At 41.1% G+C, this 9,442-nt stretch overlaps 1 protein-coding gene across 1 annotated transcript in view; it reads left to right on the top strand.

Annotated features, from left to right (window-relative positions):
* Positions 1-9,442, top strand: part of TNFRSF21 (tumor necrosis factor receptor superfamily member 21) — a 52,751-nt gene that overhangs the window by 6,561 nt on the left and 36,748 nt on the right. The window lies entirely within an intron of this gene.

The following is a 9,442-nucleotide window of genomic DNA, read 5'->3' as shown; positions in this document are numbered from 1 at the left end:
CCCTCGTCCCTGTTGTCTGGAGGAGTGGGAAATGCAACGTTTCTGGAATGTCTTTTGTACACCTAGTGCTATTTGATCTAGATGTGTTAGGAGAAATGAGGTGGTCAGCATTTGATGCATTGTGTTCAGAGAGAATAACCGCTCTGCCCTTTTCTCCCCGGGCACATTTAAAGGGGCATGTTGCAAAATGAGAGGCGTGAGAGGGACGTTTAGGGACTTTGGGCAGCCTTGTCATTGAACATGGGAGGAGACTGAGTTCAGAGAGTTTTGGCTGCATCCTTGACTCAGGCTGGTTGTTTGCTCAGGACAGATGGGACTGGCTCCACGTCTCCAGGCTAGTGGAATCCTCACTTCTTTTTCACTACTGGGCTGCTAAGAAAAGAAAAAAGAATTTGTCTTAAGTTTGCCTTTTAGAACCTCAACCTTGCTTCTAGGTCCTCTCTTTTTTTAAAAAATATATTTTATTTTATTGATTTTTTACAGAGAGGAGAGGGATAGAGAGTTAGAAACATCGATGAGAGAGAAACATTGATAAGCTGCCTCCTGCACACTCCCCACTGGGGATGTGCCTGCAACCAAGGTACATGCCCTTGACCGGAATAGAACCTGGGACCCTTGAGTTCGAAGGCCGATGCACAATCCACTGAGCCAAACCGGTTAGGGCGCCCTCCTTATATTTTTAGGATCCCATGTCTATCAGGGTAGGAAGGGCTTTTAGATGACAGACACTCAGAGCTTAATGTGTTGGTGATCATTTGAGGCTGGTCCTCCCATCTTCTACATAGTAGTAGAAGTATGTGTTGACACAGGCTGGAATATTTGTTTTTCCTTTTTTGAAGGCCAGAAATAGCTTACGGAAGTTGTCCCAGGAGCTGTTTGAGGTGAGATGGCAGTTTTCAGACAGTGGCAGTAATTTCCCTTTCTATAAATCCTAAAATGAGATTTCGGCCTGCAGTTTTGACAATTCCAGTCAGGTTGCCTTCTTGCCCCTTTAAAGTTAGCCTAATTTTCTAAAAAAGCAGTTGGCCTTTTGTATTGAGTCTTAAAACTCTGTTTATACATTTTGTTCCAGCAATTCCATTTTTATTCATCTATTTTAACCAGAAATACAAAAAAAAAAGATTTAAGCAAAAAGATCTTAAACTTTTAACTAAGTTGAAATTGGAAACAAAGGGACAGTTTTAAGGAAATGAATTAAGTAAATGATGGCCTATCTCAGTGGTCGGCAAACTCATTAGTCAAAAGGGCCATATATGCCCTGACCGGTTTGGCTCACTGGATAGAGCCTGCGGACTGAGGGGTCCCGGGTTCGATTCCGATCAAGGGCATGTACCTTGGCTGCGGGCACATCCCCAGTGGGGAATGTGCAGGAGGCAGCTGATCGATGTTTCTCTCTCATCGATGTTTCTAACTCTCTATCCCTCTCCCTTCCTCTCTGTAAAAAATCAATAAAATATATTAAAAAAAAAAGAGCCAAATATCAACAGTACAACGATTGAGAGCCACATTTTTTAAACTTAAACTATATAAGTAGGTACATTGTTATTAACTTATTTAGGGTACTCCTAAGGCTTAGGAAGAGCCACACTCAAGGGGCCAAAGAGCCGCATGTGGCTTGCGAGCTGCAGTTTGCCGACCATGGGCCTATCTGTAATATGAAATGTATTGACATTGAAGATTTTATGAATTTTTTGACTGATGACATAGGAAAATGTTTTACACTAGGTTAAAGAAAAGAAAAAACAACCCAGACTACTCAATTCAGATAATATAATCCCAGTTCCCTTAAAACTATGAAATAGAGACTGAAAGAAAATAGGCCAAAATGACAGTGATGGTCTTTAAGTTTGGTGGGCTTAATGTGTGGGTTTTTTTTCTTCTTTGTTAGTTTTCCTTTCCCCAGATTTTCTAAAATAAGCACATGCTACTTTTATAATCAGAAATTTAGAGGAAGTGAAAAAAACAACAGCAGTAACTTATTTTGCTAATTTGTGTGAATGAGCAGATCAAGTGAAAATCAGGCTGAGACGACACCCCTCCTGGGGATAGAGCCTGCCCTGACTGGAAGGAGATTACCCCTTGCTGGCAACCCAGCTGGGGAAGGAAGGCTTCAATCCTCCCCTCCTTTTTAATAAAAATCTTTTTATTTGGACATCATTTCAAAATTACGGAAAAATTCCAAGAGTCGTACAAAGAATACTTGTATACCCGTGCCCAGGTCAACCTGTTGTTAATATTTTGCTCTTTTGCATTATGTGTGCTCTCTTTATATTAAAAATAGACTTTATAAATTATGAAATCTGTATAATACAGGATAGTTTATTATATTTATTATATAATGTAACATGTAATATACAATATTTTGTGTATATGCACACATGTATATCCAGAAAATAATTTTTCTGGACTATATCCTGGCCCTTTGTGCCTACAAACTTCAGTGTGTATTTCTAAACAATAAGGATATTCTCTTTTTTAAAAAAATAGTACAGTTTTCAACCTTAAATAAATTTAACATGAATATAATATTGTAACTTACCATCCATATTCCAGTATTCTCAGTCAGTCCATTAAGGGCCTTCATAGATAGCATGCATTTTTTTTTTTCTGGTATAGAATCTGGTCCAGGATCAAGTATTTCATTAAATTGCTCTTTAAGTGATCAGTCAGACACTTGTTCTGATATGTCTGATTAGTAGAGAATGTCCTGTTGGATTATGTAAGTATTTGAAACTCTCCTCTCCTTATTTACTTCTTTAACGGAATAACTCCATTTCTTTGGTAGTTGAATTTATGGATTAGGGTTTGGTGCTATCTGTAGTTTAAGGATCCACTGGGGGTCTTGGGAATGTATCCTCCATAGAGAAGGGGGGATTACTGTGGCCGCATTCAAGTGTAACTATCTTTTCCAAGAGTTTAACTCTCTCCCCCTCCCCCACCCGGTTTTTCCATTGGGATGTTCATATTTAGGATGTTTTTCTAAATGAGGTCTATTTTTTCCAAATTTCTGTTCTGAAAGATTCAACTAAGTAAAATCCCATTACAAAGAGAGGTTCTGTTTAATAAAAACCATTCCAGGTGCTCAGAGAGGCCTCTAGAAACAATATCTTGTTGTTCTGATTGCAGTGAGTTCTGGGCAGCAGATAATCCTGTATAAGATCTTTTTCTGGTCCTTGTCCATTTACACTGAATTGTTCGTGAGGATGAGAGTGGGGGCCAAATTGCCTAGCGCAGGGTGCTCTCCATAAGAGGTCATGTAAGACCTCACGCCTGCCCACCTTAAGCAGACCATGCCACACTCCTGAGTGCCATAGAGACAGACCCTCAGCACTCTGAAGCTAAGCCATTGGTTCCCGTCTTTCTCTACAAGAACGTAGCCGGTTTGGCTCCGTGCATCGGCCTGTGGACTGAAGGGTTCCGGCTTCGATTCTCGTCAAGGGCATGTGCCTCGGTTGCAGGCTCAATCCCAGCCCTGGTCTGGGCGCATTCAGGAGGCAGCCAACCCATGTATCTCTTTCACATCGATGTTTTACTCCCTCTGTCTCTCCCCTTCCTTTCCACTCTTTCTAAAAATCAATGGAAAAATATCCCCAAATGAGGATTAAAAAGAAATAATAGCATCTTCATTTGGCTCTACTCACCCCTCTCTAACTACCAAGGATTTATGGTTTTTAAAGTTGAACTCCACAAAACTGCAATCCTGCTTTCATGGAATCCTGGTGTTGGAGACACCTTACGTGGCTAGGAGGATGGGAGACTGAGGGTGCTGTGGTATTTTGTGTGCTTCTTTCCTTCATGAAGTCAGAGCAATTTTTTTTTAAAATACATTTTATTGATTTTTTACAGAGAGGAAAGGAGAGAGATAGAGAGTCAGAGACATTGATGAGAGAGAAACATCGATCAGCTGCCTCCTGCACACCCCCCACTGGGGATGTGCCGCAACCAAGGTACATGCCCCCGACCGGAACTGAACCTGGGACCTCTCAGTCCGCAGGCCGATGCTCCATCCACTGAGCCAAACCGGTCCCAAATTGCAAGAACAATTTAATGTTTAGTAAATTGGGATTGGACTCTGGTTTCTTGTAATGTGTCTGTTTCAGGAATAGGCATCAGAAATCCTGTCAGAATTTTTTTTTCAATTTTGAGAATACATTTATTAAAACTGGAGACAGTGAAACAAGGCAGGGCCTAGGATAAAAGAAGCAACAGGAGAAAGCCTAGGTGGGCTGCTTTGGCTCTCTACAGATGTTATAGGAAAGTCAGAGAAAAGAGGCCTTCGAGGTAGGTTTGGGGGTTAGCCCGGGATGAGCTGCCGCTGCCCATTGCTCCCCAGGTTGCAGGTCTCATTGGGCCCCTTAGAGAGAGGGAAGAAACACATGGGCGTGATCCCAGGAGAGAGTGCCTGGAATTCTTATACACAAATCTTTTATTTATGAGTTTATTACTAGATTCAGGTGTCATTAGGATGTAAATCTATGCTAATGCTCAATTTGTTATGCTTTTGTTGTTTAAGTAATACTTTTATTTCCTTTTGTAGTATAATCCCAACATTATGGGGTAAGTGGGATCCAATATGTTCAATTTTATTTAAAATTAAGGTTAATGTGGGTTCACATTAATTGGGAGGTTACATGGAAAACAGTATATTTTGTCTGATCTGTTTCTCACATAAAGCACAAAAGTAAAGATAGTGAAACTTAGTCCACACACAGCTGGCTGTACATTGCACTGAGAAAGTCTCAAATGGTCTCAAAACAGTTACTTCCTTATAATTATGCAAGACACAGAGCGGTGGCCCAGCCCCAGCTGGGAACGGGGGTGGCCGAGAACAGAACCAATTGCTGTTCTCTTATTGCTGTTTCTAATACGGGTTCTTCCTAGTGACCTTCCCCTCCTTTCTTCCTCTTCTCCTCTCTTCCTTCCCCACTCCTCTCTCTTCCCCCCTCTCTCCTTTGTTCACCCTATGACTGACTATTTGGAAAAATGGTGACCTTGGGTCCCAAGCAATCTGTTGCCCTAGGGAGTCTGAGGAGAAGTTTGAAAAGCAGGTGAGGAGTGGAAATTGTCCTGAAATTACTTGTGGAGGAAGTTCTGCAAGGTGATAGAGGGAGCGAGAAATGGACAGTATCTCTGCTCAATAGTATTTCCTTTTTCTTTCAGACTTCAGGTTATGAAGAAAAATGGGGTGAGACAAAGGAATTGGATTTATTTAGTTTTAACTGGCTTAGTTCCTAATTAGCACGTTCTCAGTCCTGAACCTTAGGGAGACAGTAAGCATTTGACTGGGACAGTAATCCCTCCGGTGTAGTTACTCCAAGTACACGAGATAGAAAGATAGCATCTCCTCTAAATCTACTGCAAGAGGGGTTGTGAAAGTGGCTGGTGCACTTTCTCCAGCAGATGCTCTGTACCTGCAGCAGCAAAAGGGCAAAGGTCTCACTCTGTAGAACTATATTCTGAGATTCTATTTCTTAATTCCTTCAGTTTGTTCTGTCTTAATATCGTTTAACTGTGTGCATGTGGTTTGTTTCTGCGCATTGCGTAGGAGCTCATAGAAGGCAATGGGTCTTATTGTGTGTCCCCTAGGCTGGGCCAATAGCTCAGGGCTCAAGGAGGGGCGGTCTCAAACTGTGCTAGCTTATATGGTTATCACATGAGCTATTAAATGTAAAACTAAATTGAACTAAACTTAAAAGTCCAAGTTTCTTCGTTGAATCAGCCACAGTTTCAGTGCTCAATAGCCACATGTTGCTAATAGTTACCATATTGGACAGGACAGGAACAGGCTATTTCCATCATCGAAAGTCTTGTTGGACAGCACTGGTCTAGAGCACCTGTGACTTATCCACTTACCCTATTCAAGGTTGGATTGTTTTCAAGCCACTGACTTAATTGGGGAATGGAGGTTGGTGGGGAGACACATTAAAAAAAAGCAACCAAGACTCAGAAAGACAGGGTTAATAATACTTTACTAAGTCCTGGGAGGCAGCACACTGCAGTGAAAGATGAGGGCTGATGAGTCAGGTTGGTCTGGGTTTTGAATATCAGCCCTAGCTCTGTAACTGTGCCAGGCTACTGAACCCCTCCTCAGTTTTGTCATCTGCAGTGCGGACATAACTCTTGTCTGTCTCATGGGGTTGTTTGTGAACATTGACTGAGATCATAGGTAACATTGATAAAGCTGCTATCTCAGCTTCCTTTTCTTTCTCTCTCCCCGCAACAAGAAGATCAGGGAGTTAAGCTGTACTGAAGAATTCATGATGAGCTGAGGTCAGGGCAGAGGGACAACTATATCTAATTTTCAACCAAGTAGAAATCCATTAAGGATCATATTTAATGAGCCTTATGGACCAGGAGAAATGGCTACAGAGAAAATATCTGCAACTAGAATTTTGGCCATAAAATGCCTTAGTGGCCGATTGACCAGTATGAAAGGAACTGGAAAATGACAGTGTGGCACATGTAGTTTGATTCTCAGCATTCTAGAGGGTGGAAGGAAGGAACTAGGCTCACCTGGCCTGCTCCTGTAGGGTGAGGAGTAGCTGTTGGTGGAATGGGGTGGAATGGGGCAGTGTTGGCTGCGGGAGGGAAGCTGTGCAAAGGGAAGAACCTTGTGGGCCTGGTTTGCTCAGCTGTACAATGAAGGCCTTGGATTCAAGTATGCCTAAAGTCTCCCTCTATTCTAAAAGCCTGTCCTAAAGTGATGCAAAACTGGAAATGTGAAGTTGAAAACAACCCACAACCCAACCCTTTCCGTTTTATTTCAAGCTTAAAACCCAAAGACAAAGTGTTTGTACAGACCAGCTGGCTTGGTGGTTGAACCTCTGATTTGCATAACTTCGATACCCTAATCTATATGTAAAGACTGCTCTTAGGGGAAACAATGATGAAGGACCAGGCTATTATTTGCTTAGAGCACTTATCTAAAAGCTTCAGACACTGTCCTTGAACCAAGTTCTGTTATAGACCTTGAGTTCCTGGTATTATATATTTTATTTCTTCCATCCTGCCCCCTATCCACAACTCACTGCTCAAAGCAAAATAGGACATCACCTCGCCTTATCTAGCAAACAAACAGTGACACATCCCTTCTCATCTGTTGTCTTTAGGTTTTACTCAGTAACAATCTCATTCTCTGTTCCGTCCTTGTGAATCCCAACAACAGGCTCATGAAAAATGCTTCCTTTCCTCCTGAATTGTGGTTCCTCTTCAAAGATTGGTCACGCGTGGGGAGAACTGGTCTTTATTGAAGGTTGTGACAGAAATGCATCTTCCAGGTTCACAACTCTGCAGACTTTGACCTCTGTCCAGACTAAGGAGTAAGATGCAGTCCAATTGTAGGAGTGGAGTGTGATTGTTTTTTGTGTAAATATACAAAAAAATTTTGTGTGAAAACCCCCAAAGCCCCGAGGTTGCTGTGGTAGGTTAGGTGACATATGTTGGGTTTCTGGAAGCTGTGCCCTAGATATTTTTGAACAAAATCAACATGCTCTTCAATCAGGTTTCAGGAATGACTTAAGAAAACATTTCTTCTGAATGATTAAAACTCCCATATTCAGTATTCAGAAATGAAGAATGAATGAAGTGTGGTAGGAATTCGACAATAAGTAATTCTGAAATAAAGTTATGGGGTGTTTGCTACTACTGACACAGATCACAAAGTGGTTTGGGGATGCAAAGATGACATACACTGTGATTACTAATATATTTTTCTAACATAAGAAAGATTTCTGTTACCATGAAATTTTCATTGTTTACTTTTCTTTAACAAAGACCTATACCGTGCTTAGCAAGTGCAATATCTTGTTCTCAGCATTTTATAACGATTAATGTAATTTTCTTAACTTATGAGGTAGACCACTATCATTGCCATTTTATAGATGGGGAAACTGAGGCACAAAGAGTAACTTGCCCAAGGTCACACAGCTAGAAAGTGGCAGTACAGTACTTGGACTCTAGTTTAGCTTTGATTCTTAGAATTTTGATTTATAAAAATCTGAATTTTCCTTTTTCCAGGTTAGAAATTTCCAGATTTCTGTGGTTGATTTTTTGTTGTTGTTGTTTACCATGCTCAATCAAGAAAAATTTATTTTTCTTCATAACAAACCCCAGTTTGTTCTGAAATGAAGCAACTACAAAATAGTCATCAATAAGAAGTTTTCCTCTGTAGAGGTCTCTCTGATTCCCTACCTTTTTTCTGGGATTGCTTGAAAAGGAAGGATTCTAAATCTAGAATTCTAAATCATATCCAATGGCTTAAGGCCCTGATGGTTATTTTTAAAAAAATAAGGGCTGTTTCAAGTAAGTCAGAGTAATGGAGCCCTGCTCATCTGAACTCACATCTGTTGAACTTGGGTTTTCTCAGCGCCAGGCAGAGCAGCAGCTGCAACCAAAGAAGCTGTCCTCCCTTCACCAGGAGCCTCCTTGACTAAAAATTCCAGACAGTCAGCCTGTCTGAGCCCAAGTTTCCTATGGGAAGTAGACTTGAAGTGTAAACACCAGGAAGCCAGGCTGAAGGGAGTAGATTATTCCCTTTAAGAGGCTGCTGTGTCCCAGCGCTGCACCCCCAGGGCTGTCCCAGCCACAGTTGCTTTACAGCGGAAGGAATAGGCGGGCAGTTTTTACCCACACCCCTCACCCCCCGCCTTTGCCACCTTTGCATCCAGTCATGCCGCTTCCAGCAGACAGCACCTTTCTGTTTAAACCTCTCCGGATGTTTGAGGATTCTAAAGCACACAGAACGGTTGCAGGGGAAAAGCTTCTTGCTGTAGCTTTAAAAGCATCATCTAAAGACAGAGTAGCTGATGTGGCCTTTGCCCTGGGGACTTGAGGCTGCTGTCCTCCCCAGGCCACTCACTGATGACTTCTTCCTCAGGCTTTAGAGGGAAGTTATTTATTTTTTAAATGTATGTTTTATAATTTATGGAGCAGCCTTTGAATTTAAGCTATTCCGTTTACTGAAAAATAAATCACCATTTCCCCCACGCAAGTCTAAAATACAAATAGAAAAAATAAATCCTTAAACATGAGTGTCCTTCATCCAAATTGGAAAAGAAGAAGTAAAACTGTCCTTATTCACAGACGACATGATATTATACATAAAAAACCTAAAGACTCCATCAAAAAACTATTAGACTTAATAAATGAATTTGGCAATGTAGCAGGATATAAAATTAATGCCAAGAAATCTATGGCATTTCTATACACCAATAGTGAACTTACAGAAAGAGAGACTAAAAAAGCAATCTCATTTACCGTCGCACCAAAAAAATTAAGATACCTAGGAATAAACTTAACAGGTAAAAGTCTTATATGTGAAAAATTACAGGACACTGAAAAAAGAGATAGCGGAAGAAATAAACAGATGGAAGAATATACCCTGTTCATAGATTGGTAGAATCAACATCATTAAAATGTCCATACCACCCAAAGCAATCTATAT

The sequence above is a fragment of the Myotis davidii genome, unplaced genomic scaffold (genome assembly GCF_000327345.1).
Source record: "Myotis davidii unplaced genomic scaffold, ASM32734v1 scaffold167, whole genome shotgun sequence".
NCBI classification, from domain to species: Eukaryota; Metazoa; Chordata; class Mammalia; order Chiroptera; family Vespertilionidae; genus Myotis; species Myotis davidii.
Note: the sequence above shows the minus strand (reverse complement) of the source record. Positions and strands in the feature narration are given on the sequence as shown.